The sequence below is a fragment of the Bacillus rossius genome, chromosome 1, assembly GCF_032445375.1.
Source record: "Bacillus rossius redtenbacheri isolate Brsri chromosome 1, Brsri_v3, whole genome shotgun sequence".
NCBI classification, from domain to species: Eukaryota; Metazoa; Arthropoda; class Insecta; order Phasmatodea; family Bacillidae; genus Bacillus; species Bacillus rossius.
In genome coordinates, this window is record NC_086330.1 from 241,907,490 (window position 1) to 241,929,531 (window position 22,042).

At 37.5% G+C, this 22,042-nt stretch overlaps 1 protein-coding gene across 2 annotated transcripts in view; it reads right to left on the reverse strand.

The window, feature by feature from the left end:
* LOC134527420 (collagen alpha-1(V) chain-like) overlaps window positions 1–22,042 on the reverse strand; it is a 311,179-nt gene that overhangs the window by 251,917 nt on the left and 37,220 nt on the right. The window lies entirely within an intron of this gene.

A 22,042-nucleotide genomic window follows, 5' to 3' on the forward strand; every position in this document is an offset into this window, starting at 1 on the left:
TGACTCAGGTGACGAAGAAGTTGTGTGTCACGAAGTAATCGCGCCCATGGCCACCCACGTCTTCCGCACACACACACTTGCGGTGTACGGAGAAGAAATTAAGACATTGATGTCAACAGATTAAAAAACGGCCGAAGCTTAGAACAGTTACATTATGGCCGACATGCTTAAAAGAAGTATTATTTTCTGCAACTGAAGAAGACCATAGAGTTGAGACATGAAAGACTGCACGTGTAAAACAAATAGAGTTACACTATAGTGCAGTTCCCAAACCAACATTATGGACAAAAGTAAAATCATTTTGTTGTAAATCTAATATAGGAATTTTAACACACAAACTTGTCCTTTTATATATATAAATTATACATACTTATTGGTTACAAAATAATTTACAAATTCAAGAATAATAAAAAAAATTATGGCTCCCAGTTTGCTATACAAAATAAAGTAAAAAAACTATAATTATAAAATAGATAGACAAAGTGAGTATACGCATTACCAATTTGTGCAATGGCACACTATGTTAGACCTAGAAGCCGATCAGTCAAAGCACTGAGTTGGGAATGTGAAGGTCGTGGGTTCGAATCCTCCCACCTTCGCTGTATTTGTAACTTATTTAAATATTTAAGAGAACCTCTATAAGAACTTACATAAAACGACTTTTACAAATGAAGTAGCCAATACCGAAAACAATATGAAATTATGACTATCCGTGATTGCATTGCGCTCGCAGGCGACACTAGTCAACTAGCAAATTACTGTGCAGGATTTAAAATGAAAAATACGAAAGTGCCCGAAGACTGCCAACGAGGTCCCGATCATAAGCAACGAGTGGCGGAATCTCACGAACATGACCGTATTCTAACGACTGACAAGCCACAACTAAGCCACCAAGCCATAGTCCTATAAGAATAACATTAGGCCAGAAAATACCAAACAGTACTACTCTTGTCATGGTTCTTATAATTTTTATATAGGTAATAATTGTGCAAATCTAAGCTTTTTTTAAAATAAATATTTGTTTATTTAAACGCTTCAATCTTTCTGTTGTTCAAGAGTGATGTCCCATTTCACCAATATATCAATTACGATACGAGTTCTGCAAAGAAACCATTTTCGATTAAATAGTACATAATCTTAGTCGTGGTCTAGACACGTTAAATGAGAAATTAATTCAGTTTTATGTTACAACTTTAATTTTACAAATAAAATTGATTTACCGATAAATTCAATGGTAGGCTATTTTTATCGAGAAATTCAATACAATCACAGACATTCGTCCAATCCTGACGTTTAGATTGCTGTACTCCTTTCCTCTCCCAACATTATACGCCGTGGGGGCGTCACTCGCTCTCCAGCTGCAGCTGAAGCCAGATGTTTACTGTCGTCAGCCTCGGAGGTTCCACTTTGTGCTTAGGTGTGCTTTGTATTGCAAGTTTCTGAGCTGAAACAGGTATGCAAAACGCTCAAGTGACTATTGGTAGCTTTTTAGGTAGATTTTGAAGAAATACTACAGATTGTAGCCGTTACCATGGTGCGACTTTCGGAAAATTTTTTATAGTTTTTCTTTTCACGGTCCATAGTCAAGTCAAACTATATATATGTATACTTTTGAGTGATATTTATATATATGACGCATATTTATGGTCACGATAAATGCTGTAATTTTTCACAAATCACTTTAAAAATGGTAAATAAAATATATTAATAAAAAATCTCGGTCGAGTACATTAATAGGCAAAAGCCAACCCAATGGGTGGAAATGGGGAAAGTTTTTTTGAAAAAAAAAAATCACTTTATATTACAATATAGGACGAATAACACATACGTTCGAACCCAGGAGTAATACTAATAAGTATTGTCTTAATATTTTTTTTTAAATACGACCATAGCTGTAAGAGGTGGAAAATACAAGGTTTGGAAGACAAAAAAAAAAATCTTAACTCCTTTCGTAAGCACATTATGTAATCCATTTAATTTTTTTGTAAATATTATAATTTTGATTAAAAACATTTGTCTGAAACAATTTTTGATACCACCAACCATCGCTGCAAACGGGGGATAGAGAGGCGTTAAAATACTAAAAAATAAATTTATAACTACCTTAGTAAGAACACCATCAAATCCATTTGATTTGTTTGTAAATCTTATAATTTTTATCTAAAAATGTTGTCAAAAACTATTTTCCATAGGATAAACTATTGTTTAAGAGGTTTGGGAAAACCGAGGTAGGATGTAAAAAATATATAACTGCCGTACCATGTGCACTATTAAATTCGTTCACATTTATTTCCAAACCATAAATTATTTAAAACATTCGTCTGAAATAAGGCTTGAATGACCAAAAAATATATAATTCCCTAAGTGGGCTAATCATCAAATCCGTTCAATTTTTTTAATCCTATAATATTTACTATAACTTTTGTCTGAAACAGGTCCTGTTAGACTAACAAATACTGAAAAAGGTGGATAAAGACGGGTTGAAATACAAAAAGAAATTAATAACTTCTTAGTAGGCACACAATCATATCGGTTCAATATTTTGTAAATATTATATATTTTTCTAAAACTTTTGTTTGAAAAAATTTCTGCTAACACAACTCATTATTGCTAGGGTTTGAATAAATTAAATAAACCTTCTCTACCACATACGCTTGTGACATTGTCTTGCCACGGGCAATTTTCTTTGTTGTTTATGCAGCTGTGTTTATTTCAGTGTTTTTTTAGTTTCCCTTGGTTTTTTTTAATAATAACCTTTGGGTGGCAATGTAATTTAACTTATTTAACCGTTTGTATTTTGTTTCGGCTCTTCTTGCACCATTTGTTTATCTTGGGTTGGTAATAGTGCCACTGGCTCTAACAGCATATATATATATTTTTTTTTTTAATTTTTATCTAGTGTATTAGTTTGAAACTCTTTATATCAGTTTTTTACTTTTTTATTATTTTTAATTGTTCTAATCATCTGTGTGGGGCGCAGATTTATGTTTGAGCCGTTATTCCACGTGTGAGCTTTTATTTTATACAAGTCTTCTTCGTGTGAGGTGCGACACCAGCGCTCGGTGTAGCAGCGGCAGGGAGAGAGACTGAAGTGAGTCGACTAGCACGAGCCGCGGGTTCACGCAGTGTGAGTGAAACTGTTGAGGAGCGTGATTTATCGTCCAGAGCATACCTACGCCTATAAACATTTTTAAGCAGAGGCGCGTTTATGACTTTGCGTTTGGACGAGAGATCATCGTAACGTATATGCTATTCACTAACTGGGTGGCAGTAGTATATAATGGTCGATCCGAGCCCAGGCTTAAGGCTGTGGTGCATGATGCTGGTCCGCCATCTTGGATTGTGACGTCACGGTGGCCATCTTGAATGACCATGACCTTGACCACTGAACTTTAACGTCACACTATGCCAAAACTTGCCACACATGACTCAAATTTTGCCAAAATTTGCCCAAAATTAGCCAAAATCCGCCATACACTTACAGTTTTTAGGGGAAAAAATCCGCTTAAAAATTTGAATAGTAAAAATTATTAATTAAAATTAATCTAAAAATATTTAAATCCTTCGTGCACTTTTTGTTACGTATGACATATTAAAAATCGTAATTATTTAGCTAGAAATACAGGGAAAAAAATCCAAAATTCAGCAAAAAATTCACTTATTAAGTTATGATTGATTATATAGATTCCTGTTCCTGTTTCGAACCTTGGACATTACAAATAATAATAATAATTTTATGTTAAAAATAATAATTTAAATAAATCATGATCCAAGTCCTAAAAGAGACTTAAAATCATCTACTACCATCATCCTATAAACCATTTGGACCGCCATCTTAGATATTTGTATTTATTGACTTATAAATTCGGGAAAAATTCCAAAATTCACCGAAAATCACACTTCACTTTACATATTGAATCGATATTTGGTTCGGTCTATGAACGAAGCGAAAAATAAATTTAATTTAAATAACAGAAAAGTGCCAGGTTCGAGAAATAAAACACTGCAAGTTATTTTACAAAAATAATATTTATAACATAATTTTTATTCTACTACAGGATCACTTGCTAAAGCCAGCAATCTTATAAACATTTAGCCCTGCATAGACGCAAAATGACTAATTGTTAGCTCCAATCGGTTTATACTTGACAGAGACCAACCAGAACCTTTACTGACATGGTACTCCTCTTCTTGACAGGGTTTCTGGATACCGTGTTGAACAGTTTGCTTCACATCCTCAGAACTGTAAATTACTGCAGCCGTTGTCTTGAATGCACACTTATTCACTTTGTCATCTAACAGATATAGCTTTCCATATATACAGTCCAACCACAAGCTATATTTCAAAGGTACATTTGTTGCTACGTCATCAGTAAGCTGATTGATTATGTTCTGTCTAATATCGTCAAAAAAATTACAAATGTATTTTGACTCACTAATCGTATTTAAATAATAAGTAGTAGTCCTTCAATGTTCCACGAAATGCAGACTGTGCCAAGTAGAAGCCATTATCATTCACCCGTAGAGCACCGATCACAGTCTAAGGTTTAGTTCTATGTCCAGATACCATAACAATCGGTTGCTGCACATATGTTTTTGTTTTTTTCGTGTACGCTTTCGAGTCTACAATCTAAAGCGAGGAGTAGAAATTTCTGCAGATAGTTCAGCAGTAGGCGCACGGAATTCAACTTTATAGTTTTGCGCATGTCGTCGCAAAATAATCAATTCGAATAAACCATTCATGACACTCATCACATTGAAACTTCATGCGAGAAGAATTCTTCGTACATTTACTGTTCTCATATCTCCGTACATCATGAGCTAATGCAAACGTCATATCGCAGTAGCTGCAAGGATACCGCATTAATGAAGACGAGCCTTTCAGACCCGATCCAGATGTCGATGTTACTGCAATTGTACATTTCCAGGCATACACTTATACGCATCAATCATTCGCTGTTGTATAGAAAAATTTACTTTCTGCCACGCAACAGGTTTTTTTGTATGTCTCCAAGTGTTAGCTATTAGCATTTCTTGTAAATTGCTTGTGACATTTCTCACAGCCAAACATTTTTCGATAATGGTTCTTGGCACATTCTCTCTTCTCATGTCGTCGAGCATTGCTGTCGTAGTAACAGCACCGATGTTCGTTAGTTGTTGTCGAATCACCAACCATTGAAGTCTCCATCGAGGGTGAAACGTCGTTAATCGTGGTTTCCTGAGCAGCCAGCTCTGTAGTCATCAAGCGCTCTTCTGCTGGTGGTAACACGGCTGTTGAAGTCTCCTCCAGTGATGGCGTCGTCGTTGCCAACGGGATCTGCACCATAATCGTCGCCGCTGACATCAGGGTTCCTGTAGTCGTTGGTACAACCTTAATAGAGTTTGCCGTTAAAGACGGTAAAGAATACATCGAGTTCGCAAGAACAAGTAATTACGTGACTTATGCACCAGATGAAACAAACCATGTTATCCTTACACCGTCGACGTCAGTAACAAACTGAAAGGTCTGCTGTATAGGACACGCTTATAAACATGAACCGATGGAATAATACGCTTGTCAAATCAAGAACCATTTACTATAATGCATGAGTCAAAACGACATTTAAAAAAGAGGATCATATGATCGTAAAAATTCGATGAGGTGTGATAAATTCTTGTCTAATGAATTAGATCTCACCAATATACGCTAGGTTCCAAGAGCTTCGATGCGTGCCATCATATCCATCTATATTTGGCTTCAAGAGCTACAATTCGCTCCATCAGATCCATCTACATTTGGCACCTATGCTTCAATTAGCCATCAGCTTCAAGTGTTCCAACAGCTCCATAGCTCCAAAGCTCCTACACGCAATGTACGCAATGTACGCGCAATATACGCCATTTACGCGCAATACATGTAATGAACACACAGTACACACAGGAAACTAAATGAAGACACAGTACACACAGTAAACGAAACGAACACGTAATGTTCTCGCAATTGACGCGCAATACACGCAAATTACACGCCATGTACGCAATGTATGCAATATATGCAATGTACACACAATGACTACACATCGTTCACGCAGGACAAGCATTTAATGAAAACGAAGCACGTTTGGACGGAAATTCTACAAAACGAAAGCTCATTTAACGAAAAGTAGGTGCATTCTCTCGTTCATTCAACTCAGTAGGATGCGATCGTCAATGATAAGTTAGGATATAATGTCTCCAGCAGTCTATGAATCCATCAGTTTTTAGTTCCAAAAGTCATTGTCTCCAAAAGTCATTGGCTCCATCAGTAATTGACTCCAACACTCTTTTGGCTCCAGAAGTCATTGGCTCCAACAGTCATTGGCTCTAAGGGCCCTATTCCAAGACACAAAAATAAGGGTTTAGGTGTTGAATATGCAATACCTGTACCCTAACCATATTTCAAGTGCACGATAGGACACGGTCAGTCGCTTATTTTTAGGGCACTGATTTTTGGTGTCATATCTGTTGCCTTTTTGATCCATAACTGTGTGTGTATGTGTGCGTGTATATAAGGGAAAGTACCCAAATAAGAGATACATTTTTAAAATATATATATATATATAAAATTGATATTGTGTAATTTTTCATTTTTGAAAGTGTAGTTCTATTGCAAAATTACTTAACTTTAAACTATCGTCATTTTCATTTGAATAGAATGAAATTCAGTATGTGTTACCATCAAAAAAGTAATAAAATGTATAAAGTTAAATTCTCAGAATGGGTTCCAAATAAGAGATACCTTAACTTTATCCATTTTTAAACACAAAACAAAAGTAAGGTTCATTCTAATGTTTAATACAACATTTAAAAATGCAAGGGTCACTTCCTGTTGGCAAAGTAATACTTTTTACACCTAAAAAAAAATCACATCGTCATCATACAAACAATACAAATGTATGCACTGTGTTGTGCTTGTTTCACTCATTAACATTTCTTGTGGCAAAAAGGACAAATAAAAGGATCATCTTCTCCACCGCACTCTTCGTGTGCCCAGCGGCGACATTTAGAACACTGTGCCCACTTTTCTCCTCTCCGGTCCTCAGAGAATAGTCCGGTGCAAAATAAGCACTCAGCATCATCTTCTGCACAGACATCCGATTCACTGGAGTCAATCAACTGCATTTTACCTTCAGACTCATCGTCACTGGATGAACTCGAACACTGTTTCTTTGGTTTAGATTTCCTCGTCTTCTTTGTTAATGGTTCTGCAAATAATTTCTTCCTGGTTGCATTTTCTCGCTTATTTTTACTGTCCAAAGTTTCCTTTAGCTGATTTCTGTAAGGACTAGATGTTATCAGAGCTGCTTTTCCGGCCCTGGGATGTTTCTGTCCAGGTGGCTTGGACGTTGAACATGATGGTTGTGTGTCTTCACTCCTTACAGAACTTACTTGGGGCTGATGTAATGTGGGGAGTGGTGAGACTTGAAGTGGTCCAACATATGTTTCTGAATTAGGAATAACAATATCTTCGCTCACACTGCCTGCATGGATAACAAAATCGGCATCAGAAAATGTGTCCCTATTGCAAGGGAATAGACCAGCCTTTCGAAAAGCATTGATGGAATTTTGCATTGTAGCAGCTTTCTGATAAGCAAGTCCATACAGCTTAGTAACTTGAAAGTGAGTCACTACACGCCCTTGGTTATGCCGAAGCCAGTTAGAAACCTCTTGAGCATAGTAGGTCTTCAATGGCTTCATAAATCATACATCCAATGGTTGCATTTTAGCTGTAGAATGGGGTGGTAGACAAATTATAGCCACATTATTGAGTCTAGCCTTCTCGATCACTTCAATGTTACGAGTGTGGGAATGATGACTATCTAAAATTAGAATTACTGGATCGGCCTCTGTAGGCTTAGTGAAGTTCACAAAATGGTCAAACCATTTGGAAAAAATATCGGTTTGTATCCATCTAGATATGTGGCACGCAGATTTGGAACCTGGGGGAGCACCATCCATTAATTCAGCTTTCATGTTTTTCCGAGGGAAAACGAAGAGCGGTGGTACAAAGGTACCAGCGGCATTCATGCATGTCACAGTAGTGATTAATGACCCTCTTTCTGCAGATGTCATGTTCGAAATCTGTTTTTTACCTTTGGCAGCAACAACTTTCTGAAGTTTATGTTGCACCACGGTTAGGCCTGTCTCATCGACGTTATAGACTCTGTGAGCATTGCAATGAATTTTATCTAATTCCTTTTCATAAATATCAAAAAACGCATTCACATTTTCAGCATTAAATGACCTAACTCTCGCAGCAGACACACCCTGAGGAGTGCGCAAAGAAAGTTCTGGGTGCCTCTTCAAAAATAATTTGAACCATTTCTTCCCCGCAGATTCCTTTTTGGGATTGAAAGGATGACTCAGACCATTTCGAATTGCCAACTCGAAAGCCATTCTTTTGACATCCGCGATGGTCAAACCGAAGTACCTCTCCTCCATTTCCATACAATATTTAACTAATAGCTTCTCGAGTTTGTATGGAAGCACTGGTTTCCGGCCAGATGACATTTCAAGTAACTGTTCAGGTGTCTTACCTTGGTTTTTGACGTATTTCTCTAATGTTCCTTTTGGAACACCATATGATTTTGAAGCACGCAAGTAACCCATTTCCCCTGCTCGAACAGCTTTGACAGCATCTCTCATCTTCTCCGGATTCCACATTTTACGCTTTCCTTTCTCACCAGACATCTGAAACAGTAAAAATTCATTGAAATAATTATAACTTATTAGTCACTTTAAGTTATCTATAATTATATAGAAACATTACGATAAATAAAATCATTAGGACTGGTATACTTAGTATATATACCTAGGCCTACATTTGGATTTCTATGGCACATCAATACAAATTTAAATATAAAATATGGTGTTAATTTGGGTGCGCAATATATTTAATTACCCAAATAAGAGATAGTGCCCTAATAAGAGACACCATCTCTTAATAGGAGCCCAATGTGTCTCGCCCTAATAAGAGACACCATCTCTTAATAGGAGCCCAATGTGTCTCTTATTAGGAGCAGGAACGCTTAAAACAAACATGGCTGCCTCAGCTCAAAAATGTCATGGTTATATTTTATGACTGGTCTGTAATGTAGCTAACTTTATATACTTCACAGTAAAATATCAGTAAGTAACAAATTAACTTACCTTCACACTTGTTCAATGCCTCAAAGCTTCCCTATTGAAACATTTGAAATGACTAAAAACACTAAATTACGTGTCCGTTCCGCCGAATACTTTCTGTTGCTTTGCGACGCACGGAGATGGTGTCTGACGATCACGCGCAGCAAGTTACTGCCCTAGCCGAGAGGTGGCAGCACCTATTGGGCTGGATATCACAGTGTCTCTTTTTAGGCGCCTATCTCTTATTTGGGTACTTTACCTTATATATATATATATACTTTTTAATGAACTTTAACGGAACTTTTACGATTACAATTTCCCCCCACCCCCCTAATATCTTAAAAAACAGAAAACATAAATACGGCCAAAAATTCGTTTATTCTTGTACAACCAAAATTAAATATTTTATTTCACATTATAATTCCATAGTTTTAAAAAATAAGCTAAAATTACAATGGATTTTGCGAAGTACAACTGTTTATAGCCTCGCACAAGTCCTCGTTTATTAAAACGGCTGCCGATCTGATACCTTACAGGGGTTCAGTTAGGACACATTTTGGAATATATCCCGAGAGTTAGGGTATGGCAGTTGCCCAACAAGGCAGTGCATTTTCGCTACCTTACTCAAACTTCTTGGAATACCACCCTAACTGCCCTTTGCTACAACAGCTCCAATGATATTTGGCTAGAATGCTACAAGTCTAAGAGTCTATGAGGTTACAAGGCTATGAGTCTACAAGGATCTAGCAGGTTACAAGTTATACATGCCTGTGAGACTGCTTGGCCAAAAGGCTGCGTGGCTACGAAACTACATGGCTATGAAACTACAAGGATACAAGTCTGCTCGGCTCCAAATGACTGCGAGGCTACATGGCTACAAGGCCTTTTGGCTACAAAGCTTCAATTCTACAAGTCTACAAGACTCCTCCAACTACCTGCGAGTCTACAAAGCTCCAACTGCTCCAGCAGCATTATGTTAAATGATTACAATGCTACTTGCTTACGTAGCTTCAAGTCTACGACGCTCCAAGACATCATGACTACACGACAAAGAGCCATGGGGTTACGAGACTACGTGACTACCAGTCTACAAAATTACGAGTCTGTGAGGCTACAGAGCTACGAAGCTACTAGAACACAAGGTTACGAGACTGCGAGAATAAAGAACTACAAGTCTACATGAGTACTTGACTACGAAGCTACAAGTCTATAAGGCTCCAATTGCTGAATCTGTCTTCAGCTGAATTTTCTATTTGGCCCCAACTGCTCCAACAGCATTGTTATAACATAACAAGGTAACTTGGTTACGTAGCTACAAGTCTACAAGTCTCCAATTGCTTTATCTGTCTTCGGCTGAATTTTCTCTTTGGATCCAACTGCTCCAACAGCATTATGTTATAAGATTACAAGGTTACCTGGTTACAGAACTACAAGTCTACAAGTATACGAAGCTACTTGGTTACGTAGCTACAAGTCTACGAGGCACCAAGGCATTATGACTACGCGACTACGAGCCATGAGATTACGAGACTACCTAACTACGAGTCTACAAGTTTACGAGACTGCGAGGCTACAGACCTACGAATCTTCCAGGACACGAGGCTACGTGGCTTCGAGATTACTTGGCTCTAACTGGCTACATAGTGCCATTCAGTGGTGAGAGTTAATTTATCTCATGCATAATAACCCGTTTAAAGTAGCGTCTATTAATGTAACCTGCTAGATTCTTGTAGACTCATATACTTGTAACCTCATAGCCTTTTAGACTCGTAGCATTCTAGTCAAATATGATTGGAGCTGTTGAAGCAAAGGGCAGTTGGAGACAATGACTGTTGGAGCCAATGACTTTTGGAGCCAAAAGAATGTTGGAGTCAATTACTGATGGAACCTATGACTATTGGAGCCAATGACTTTTGGAACTAAAAACTATTGGATTCATAGACTGCTGGAGACATTATATCCTAACTTATCATTGACGATCGCATCCTACCGAGTTGGATGAACGAGAGAATGCACATCCTTTTCGTTAAATGAGCTTTCGTTTTGTAGAATTTCCGTCCAAACGTGCTTCGTTTTCATTAAATGCTTGTCCTGCGTGAACGATGTGTAGTCATTGTGTGTACATTGCATATATTGCATACATTGCGTACATGGCGTGTAATTTGCGTGTATTGCGCGTCAATTGCGAGAACATTACGTGTTCGTTCCGTTTACTGTGTGTACTGTGTCTTCATTTAGTTTCCTGTGTGTACTGTGTGTTCATTACATGTATTGCGCGTAAATGGCGTGTATTGCGCGTACATTGCGTACATTGCGTGTAGGAGCTTTGGAGCTATGGAGCTGTTGGAGCACTTGAAGCTGATGGCTAATTGAAGCATAGGTGCCAAATGTAGATGGATCTGATGGAGCGAATTGTAGCTCTTGAAGCCAAATATAGATGGATATGATGGCACGCATTGAAGCTCTTGGAGCCTAGCGTATATTGGTGAGATCGAATTCATGAGACAAGAACGTATCACACCTCATCGAATTTTTACGATCATATGATCCTCTTTTTTAAATTTCGTTTTGACTCGTGCATTATAGTAAATGGTTCTTGATTTGACAAGCGTATTATTCCATCGAGTGCATGTTTATAAGCCTGTCCTATACAGCAGACCTTTCAGTTTGTAACTGACATCGACGGTGTAAGGATAACATAGTTTGTTTCATCTGGTGCATAAGTCACGTAATTACTTGTTCTTGCGAACTCGATGTATTCTTTACCGTCTTTAACGGCGAACTCTATTAAGGTTGTACCAATGACTACCGGAACCCTGACGTAAGCGGCGACGATTATGGTGCAGATCCCGTTGGCAACGACGACGGCATCACTGGAGGAGACTTCAACAGCCGTGTTACCACCAGCAGAAGAGCGCTTGATGACTACAGAGCTGGCAGCGCAGGAAACCACGATTAACGACGTTTCACCCTCGATGGAGACTTCAATGGTTGGTGATTCGACAACAACTAACGAACATCGGTGCTGTTACTGCGACAGCAATGCTCGACGACTTGAGAAGAGAGAATGTGCCAAGAACCATTATCGAAAAATGTTTGGCTGTGAGAAATGTCACAAGCAATTTACAAGAAATGCTAATAGCTAACACTTGGAGACATACAAAAAAACCTTTTGCGTGGCAGAAAGTAAATGTGAGATGAGTACCTAAATGTACGAGGAATCCTTCTCGCATGAAGTTTCGTTGTAATGAGTGTCATGAATGGTTTACTCGAATTGATTATTTTGCGATGACATGCGAAAAACTGTAAAGTTGAATTCCGTGCGCCTACTGCTAAACTACCTGCAGAAATTTCGACTCCTCGCTTTAGATTGTAGACTCGTAAGCGTACACGAAAAAAACAAAAAAAAAACAAATGCGCAGCAACCGATTGTTATGGTATCTGGACATGGAACTAAACCTTAGACTGTGATCGGTGCTTTACGGGTGAATGATAATGGCTTCTACTTGGCACAGTCTGCATTTCGTGGAACATTGAAGGACTACTATTATCTAAATACGATTAGTGAGTCAAAAGACATTTGTAATTTTCTTGACGATTTCAGTAGAACATAATTAATCAGCTTACTGATGACGTATTAACAAACGGACCTTTGAAATATAACTTGGATGTGAAGCAAACTGTTAAACACGGTATCCAGAAACTCTGTCAAGAAGAGAAGTACGATGTCAAGTATAAACCGATTGGAGGTAAGAATTAGTCATTTTGCGTCTGTGCAGGGTTAAATGTTTATAAGATTGCTGGCTTTCGCAAGTGATCCTATAGTAGAATAGAAAATATGTAATAAATATTATGTTTGTAAAATAACTTGCGGTGTTTTATTTCTCTAACCTGACACATTTTCTGTTATTTAAATTAAATTTATTTTTCTCTTCGTCCATAGACCGAACCAAATATGGATTCAATATGTTAAGTAATGTGTGATTTTTCGGTGAATTTTGGAATTTTTCCCGAATTTATGTCAAAAAATACATATATCTAAGATACCGGTCCATATGGTTTATTTGTTGATGGTAGTAGATGATTTTAAGTATCTTTTAAGACTTGGATCATGATTTATTGGAATTATAATTTTTACATAAAATTTAATTTCATTGTATCGTTCAGGGATTGAACCAAGAATAGGAATCAATATAATCAATCATTACTTTAATGAGTGAATTTTTCAATGAATTTTGTATTTTTTCCTGTATTTCTAGCTAAATATTTACGATTTTCTAAGATGGCAGACATAATGAAAATTGAAACGAAGGTGTTAAATATTTTTTATTAAATTTTAATTAATTATATATATATATATTTTTAAAATTTTTCCCGAATTTCTAGCATTAAAATTATGGAATTTCAAGATGGCGCACATTACATCATACTAGGTGACTATATATTTTGACTTAAGTGGTGGGGGGAGTCAGTCTGCTGTTAGTCAGTCTGATGTCGTGAGAGGCTAATCGGAGGCTGTAGACCTGGATGCTGAAGCCTCTATATGGATATTTTGTTCTTTCTAAGGCAAAGACTTTTGAGGTTTTTCGAAATCCAAATTTTTGAATTTTTGAGGAAGAAAACGAGAATTTTTATCTCGAAAAGAGAAATTTTAATTTTTTAAATTTTTTGAGAATTTTCGGCCGAATTCTTTTCCAAAAAAAATGGAAATTTTGGCGATTTTTCTCTAAATTTTGTTTAATTTGGTAAAATTTGAAGGTAAAAGGTCAAGTTCAAGGTCAAAGTTCAAGGTTAAGTTTATCCAAGATTGCCGCCGTGACGTTAGAGTAATCGGTCATTGACCTGGCACGGGCACCACACGCCTGCGCCTGGCGCCGTAGACCTTTTTGTATACTTCTGGTATATTTGAAAGAAATACTAGCTATTGTAGACTTTACCATGGTGCGGCTTCTGGAAATTTTTTATATAGTGTTTCGGTACATGGTTCATAGACTATAAACCCAAAATCATCGCCAACTCAAAAGTTCATATATATTGTTATGATCGCGCTTGGCTGCAGTGCTTGGCGTCGCCGCGCTCGTTCGGCCTGTCTGCGCCCCCTTCCACCCACATACTCTCCCTGGTATCTCGTGTCATACTATCTCGCTACATCCTGACCGTCGCAGCGCGCACCTGCCTCAGATAGAGTTACTTAATAAATATAGTTTAAAAAACTAAAGAAACATGCTTTTAAAGATTATCAAACTAAAAAGTTAAAAATAATTTTAAAATTTAATTGATGACAATAGTATATAAGCAATACTAGTATAAACGAGAAAAAAGCTTGAGGCGCTTTGTGCCATATTTTTTGTATATTAAGCGCCCCATGCTTTTTTCTCGTTTATACTAGTATTGCTTATATACTATTGTCATAAATTAAATTTTAAAATTATTTTTAACTTTTTAGTTTGATAATCTTTAAAACCATGTTTCTTTAGTTTTTTAAATTATATTTATTTTTAACTTTTTAGTTTGATATTCTTTAAAAGCATGTTTTTTTAGTTTTTTTAACTATATTTATGTATAATTATCATAGGGAAATGAGTTACCGACACTACCTATTACCATCTGAGAAAAATATTTGGAGTTGCAACGTCACAAAGAAATGGTAAAGTCTCTCCGAATCATTTACAGTTAGATGTATGGATATAATCTTAGAATTTACCGAAAAAAAAAAAAAATTTTCGGCGTGGCCTGGAGTAGAACCCACGATCGCTGAATCCGAAAGCTAACGTCATCAGAAGTCGCGCGCCTTAGACCGCTCGGCTAACGAACGTAATAAAATTGGTGGGACATTTTACAGTGATGAGTCACTCACTCTTAGTCGAAAGAGTTACAGACGGACAGACAAACATACAGGTGAAGCTAATATAAAGCATGTAAAAGAGGCCGCACTGCGGAATAAAATGACTCAGACATGTTTATCGGCGCGTTTTGTGGGAACCCGATGCTTGTTGCGTTTATCGGCGTTCTTTGAGCCACCGCCGCGTCCTTCAACAGGACTCACGACGCGTTTCTGGACATTTCGACGGCGAAGGTCGCGAGATATCTCGAAGACATGCCCGATTGTTCTGGACGGGAACCCAAGGGCTATATAAGGAGGTTAGACCGACCTTCGACAGAGTTCAGTGGGGAGTTCTCCCGCGGCGGAGTTTCCGGGCGATAGAGTCGCGGGCGCGCCGGAGTCCCGAGTGAAGTTGCGAGCGAGTCGTCGTGTGAGATCTCGGCAAAGGGTGCGACGGCGGCGGAGTGCGGTGACAGAGTCCCGCGGCGGTGACCCACGAGGGGTGCTGCGGCGAGAGTTGCGCCGGAAGTGCGGCCCAGCGAGGTGTGTGAAACGAGTGACTGGGGAATTGACATTTTTTTACCTGTAATTAATTATCTGCCAATTTAGAAGATTATTTGAAAGTGACAAGTGGTAATAAATAAAACTGTGTGTGTGATAAAAATCTTTAATTGGGCTATCCTTTACGAACCCGAGGTAAATCGTTACAATATATATATATAAATAAAATTTTTGTAAACGATAACTGCCACAATTTTTCACAAACAGCTTCCAAACTCAGTCGAGTTCGTTAATTGGCAATATCTGACCAAAGGGGTAGAAATGGGGAAGGTTTTTGATGAACATAAATATCACCGTAAGTCCCATAATATGGATAATATCACAACCGTTTGATAGTATTAAAACTCGTAGGAGTATTTCCTTAAATCTTTTGTATGAATAAGTTGAATATACGACCAACCATTACTGCAAGCGATTGAAAAAATTAGCAGTATAATACAAAAACCACAACTATCAAATCCCTTCAAACTGTAAATCATACAATTTTTATCGAAAACTTTCGTCGGAAACTATTTTTGATACGATGAACTACTGTTGCAGGGGTTAAAAAATAAAGGGGGAAATTTTAAAAATTTCATAATTTATTTATCATGAACACTATTAAATCCATTCTGTTTTATTGTAAAAAATTGTATTATTATTAACAAAATTCGTCTGACATAAGTTTTATACGACCATTACTGCAAGGGGTGGAATAAACTAGCGGTCCTTGTAGCAATTATTGATATTAAAGATAACGGCTAGGTATCAAACAGGTGGTTCTATGATTCCTTCGAATTAATAAAAACTACCTACAAGTCCAAATATATGTTTATTTATTTACTTAAGTTTAATCCTCGGTCTGGTAAATGTCTCGATGTCTTTGCGGCCAATGACGTATGTTTTCCAACATGGTTCGTATAACTGTGGTTCAAAAGTATTTTGTATTAAATTAATTTACCTTTTTATGTCGATAAAGACCACAATAACTTTGGAAGTTCATGGAACATTGACCATACATGCCAGAGACAGAGTGATGCTGGCGAACTCTAAGAACCAACAGCAGAAACAAAGATTTCAGTATCCAAAATGGCATCTTCCAGCAGAACCGAAAAAAAACTAAGATGGTGGTTGTAATATCATCAAAGATTGTGGTCTCTAGCAGACCACAAACATATGGTGGGCATGATGTCAGAATCGAAAAAAGTGGTTGTGATGTCAAATCCAAAATGGTGGTCATGGTATTAGGATTCAATATGGCGGCCGAAACGAAAATTGTAATATTCTGGCATCCAAGATGGCGACAGTAACGAAAAGTACGACGTTTGCAAGATGGCAGATGTAACGAAATGTATAACATTCTAGAATCCAAGATGGTGAAATACAAACTGGCGGATTTAAAATGGCCGCCGGGGTCAAGGTTAAGGTCAAAGGTCAAAGTTAAGTTCATACAAGATACCGCCGTGGCGTCACTATCCAATTTGGCGGGCAGGGGGTCAGCATCTCAGCACCTAAACACCTCAGCACCTCAAACTGGAACCTGGCTCAGGACCGGCTAAGCTACACTACTCATCGTTATACTGGACCCTCTCCACAAAATCTTGGCTCCGGCCTTGCATGTAACAGTGTTGACAAAACCGTGTGTGCTCAAGTGCAATGTGTAAACAAACGCACATGTCGTTGCCGAGGGAAGACTGTGGGCCACTGTTGGCCTCACACGCAGAACTCAGGCCCGGGCTGTATCGCTCGCAGTCCGTGGCGCGGCGGGCCGAGGTTTTTGAACCTGCCGGGTGGTGACGCGCGGGGCTGCGAAGTGCGCGGGCTAAATACCAAGGTCATCGCCGCTGCTTGGGTTATTTATAGTGCGGCCGCGGCGACAGTATCTCCGACGCACATCGCTGTGGATCGCCATGTGTGTGTGTGTGACTGTGTCCATCTGCGAGCAGGGCTGGAGCTTGTCTGAAGAGCGAGCACAGAGGTCACAAGTCACGCGGCGAGCAAACAGCGCTGGCCGGCGGCGTACAAACACGGTGTTCGTCTCAAAGACCAGATTGCTTTCCCTTCTCTTTGTATCCTGCCTCACCACAAAACAAACATTTTACAGAGCAATGGTCTCTTTACTCTCATCATAGAACGTTTATCATAAACTCTGCAAGTATTTATTGCTACCCGTTACTACGAATAAATTACTTACCAGTTGCCTTAGTTTACTGGCAGAAAAGTTAGCTGCTGGTAGAAAACTTTAATTCCGTAAGTTGGTGCCTCATTAAAGAGGATAAATTTTGACTAGCTGCCACTAATAATCGTTTCTTTTTTTTTTTAGTAAAATTTGAAGTAGTAGCTGTATTTATAGTTTAATATGAATTATATTACGCTTTACTTTCGCACGTAAAACATGCAAGACTTAAAGTCACTCCTTTATATAAATGTTAATTGTAAGGTAGAGAGCTTTACGTTTCTGTGGGTGTAGAAATTTAACAGGATTTCCAGTAAATTTATTTGAAAGAAAACCAATACATGATTTTCAACTAAATTGTAAAACATAACTCACCATCATTGAAGTAATTCACTTATTATTAAATAAATTTTCCTAATGTAATGCTTCATTTAATTGCGTTCATATTAGGCAATGTTAAGATCAAACATTTTAAGTTTCAAGCACAGATGTTTCCTCAAGTTAATATTTTAACTTGCAAAATGTTTATAACAATCAAAACGCTTATCCGAACCATGAAGCTCCGTCAGTATTATGTTACTCAATTGAATGGTGCAAATGTATGTTAGAAGGGTGAATTAAGTTCGAAGGGGCACGTACTGACTGAGGTTTCACCCTCGAAAACCAAAATATTCTCTCTACCTAGAAATGAGAGTTGTAAAAGAATCAAATGAGAAAAAAAATAATATTTTATAATATTTAATAGTTATCCATTGTTCTAAACCGATTAAAAAATATTTTAATAAATTTAATGACCTTATTTTCAAGCAATTATTCTCTTTGACCCGTTGGTGACTGTGAATAATTTTCTCAATACTTAATCGCAGGAAAGTTAAACCGAGAAGCTCTGAATCACACTTTAATAAATGATGCTTCTGGGTTCTGTGTGTGGATGTGGATGGGGTGAATGATCGACCGACCTCTGACGGCACGACGGCCATCTTGGATGACCGTGGCCTTGACCATTGACCATGACCTTGGACCCGGCAGCCATTTTGGGTCCGTAATCTTGGATACGCCATCTTTAAATCAAGCGTCCCTCTCACTAATGCAACAATTTTTGTCATGGCCACCATATTGATTTTTTCTGTTCCGCTGGAGGCCGCCATCTTGGATACGGACGACTTTGTTTCAGCTGTTTGTTCCTAGAGAGCGCCAGCGTCGCTCTGTCTCATCACACAAGGTCGATGTTCAATTACCCACCAGAGTTATTATGGTCCTTATCGACTTATTAAATTTAAATTTTTATGCAAAATACATTAGAAGCGCTGAGATTCGATCCATCGCAGCTCTGACATCTAAGTCGGTAAACATACGCCTTTGACCGCACGGGCAACAGTACATTTACCAGACTGAGAATTAAATAAGGTATAATTAAAAATGACACAATATTCAGACTTGTAATTTTTTTTAAATTTTAAGTAATAATAGCATCGTCTGTTCGAGACATAACCACCATATTGTACTAAGACGTAACTGTTTCAATAATCGTTACGGCCTCTGTCTTGAAAATGTTTATTTATTATCCGAATTAAATTTAAAAAAAAATATAAAAAATTAATTAATCCAATTTTAATAAGAAATTTAAAAATACCGTTGCACTTGTCATTACGAACGCCATCTTAAATTCCAGAAATATTGCTTGTTTCGTTACGCCCGCCAACTTGGATGAGTATGACATTATCTTTATACTTTATGTTATGTCCACCATATTGGATTCTATAACGTTTCAATTTCCATTACGGTTGCCATCATGAAAATCCATAATTTTTATGCTAGAAAATGGAAAAAAATTCAAAAATTATAAAAAAAATAATTAATCAAATTTTAATAAATTATTATTTTAAAAACGCACTTACACCATGGGTCCTAGGTTCGAACCTGGTGAGTGCAAAAATAAAAAATGGCGACAGATCCTTCCTCCACAGAAGCCGACAACAGAGTGACCTCCCACCACTAATATCAAGGTATATATCGCCAAGCTAGTATGAAGTCACGTTCGCCATCTTGTTTTCGTCTGCTGGAGGCCGACATATTGTTTAAATCTGCTAGAGTACGCTGTCACCATGTTAGTTTAATTTTTTGTTTACTACACCTTTAACCTCGACTGTTGGCATTGAACTTTGACCTTGACCTTTAACCTTGTCCGTGGTAACCATCTTGGATGTTCCATCTTGTGTTCAGTACTAGCTACCAGGAGCGATAGTTAACATACATCACCTGCTAGAGTACATTGCCACAATCTTGTTTTCAGTAATCGATACAAGGAACACTAGTGTCACATAGTACTCATGCTATCTGCTAGAGAGCGTTACCATCATGTTAGTTTAGATTTTACCCGCTAGAGTGCAGTACTAATTTATTATTACTGTGCCCACCATCTTGACATTTTGATAAGTACTATCTTGAAATTGTGTAATTATGGAACTAGAAATTCGGGAAGTATTCCAAAATTCATTAAAATAAATCTTCAATTAATTTACTGATTGATTCGATGTCCTCGGTTTGATTCTCGACCAGTTACAAGTGTAACTAAATATTAAATAAGTTTTATTTTCTGGTCATATAACCTTTGGCGGAGTTTATTAATCATTCATTCTAAGAAAAACAACTCAAGACAATATAACTGTCCGACGAATTAAATACGTTGTCGACAAGCCTAGCATGTAAGTCTAATTTTCAATACTTAGAATCCCCTTTAAACCGTTCATTTACAAAACCATACATATAGACCAAGCGTCTTCGGATCAAAAGACTAGGTCATAAACAATGTCAGACGCATAGACAAGACGTTTCGGAACCTCATAACCTTCTTCATCGTCAGCTAATATAACATATTTCGTCCAGTCAAGACAAAGTCTTCGAACTGTCAGACCAGATGTATCATAAAATCAATTACAAACAATTAGACCAACGTAACATGTTTTACACTTACAAGAGGACCAAGAATACCTGAAAAATTATTTGTCAAAACAAAGAGGTTTTGGACTAGTAAATATTCAGAGCTGCTATCGATTATACTACGCACAATCATCGAAAAGAAAGAAAAATCGGAAGCACAATCAACAAAAAAAAGCACAATGAAAGAAAAGGAAGCACAATCAAAGAAAAGGAAGCACAAACAACAAAAAGGAAGCACATTTGGAAGCACAATCGACAAAAAGAAAGTACATTTGGAAGCACAATCAACAAAAAGGATGCACAATCGGAAGCATATCAACGAAAAGGAAGCACAATCATAAGCATATCAAGAAAAGGAAGCACAATAGGAAGCACATTTGACAAAGAGAAAGCACAATTGGAAGCACAATAAACGAATAGGTAGCAGTATTACGAGACAGTCTTAGAAATCAGAATACAAGAAATAAAACTTTAATTTTTAAATTTAAATTATTTATTTTATTTGCCATCATTATACACGACAAGTTAAACAATTGATTATTGTATGTAGCCAGCTTCCCGCAGTTCTTTAAGTATGGACGATACTTCGTCGATATGCGAGTAGTTTCCTCTACGAACAGATGCCACCAACAGTCTCAGGCGATCAACTAATATGTTAGGATCTTTTCATCACATATAATCAATCTCTTCTGATATCACAATCGTCCTGGAATGTCTGTTCTTAATATTTTTATGATCACTATCTTCCCAGTGTCCATTATAAGCTTGATCAGAATCATACAAAGTCACTGTCGACACCATCGTAGAAGTCAATGTCTTCCTTCGGATTTCTGGATGAATTTGAAATCGTTGATGTCGAAGCTTCTTCATCGTCTTCAAGTTTATTTTTTAAGAGTCCATCTTTTTTTATAAAATACGGAGGATCTACTTGAATTCGGCTTGAATTTATTCTTGCGTTTCATTTTAAGGATTCTTTCATGGTCTTCATTCTTCCATAAATCTACATCGGCCTTCAATTTAAGTTCTTTGTCGAGATCGGAAGAATTATGAACATAATCTCGTTCAAGACAAGGAAAATTATTGTCGAAATGCAGAACAATCTTCTTTAGATTAGTAAATCCATCGTTGTCCTCCAGCTTGTAAGCAGGCTTGACGTTACAAGTTCTAGCGTGTCTTTTAAAGCTCTCTCTTCGTGTAAACGATATGCTACATCGATCCGAACTTATCATTTTGCGTAGCGGATTTTTAACACAATAATACTTCTCATGTTGTCTACCATTCTTTCTCAAGATAAATTCCTTGCTGCAAAACCTACACATGTATCATTTCGATACAACTGCAGACATCGAACAAGGATCTATGTTAGTAACTGAGACTAATAGCATATGTTTACTGAGAGTTTTAAATTGGAACCATTA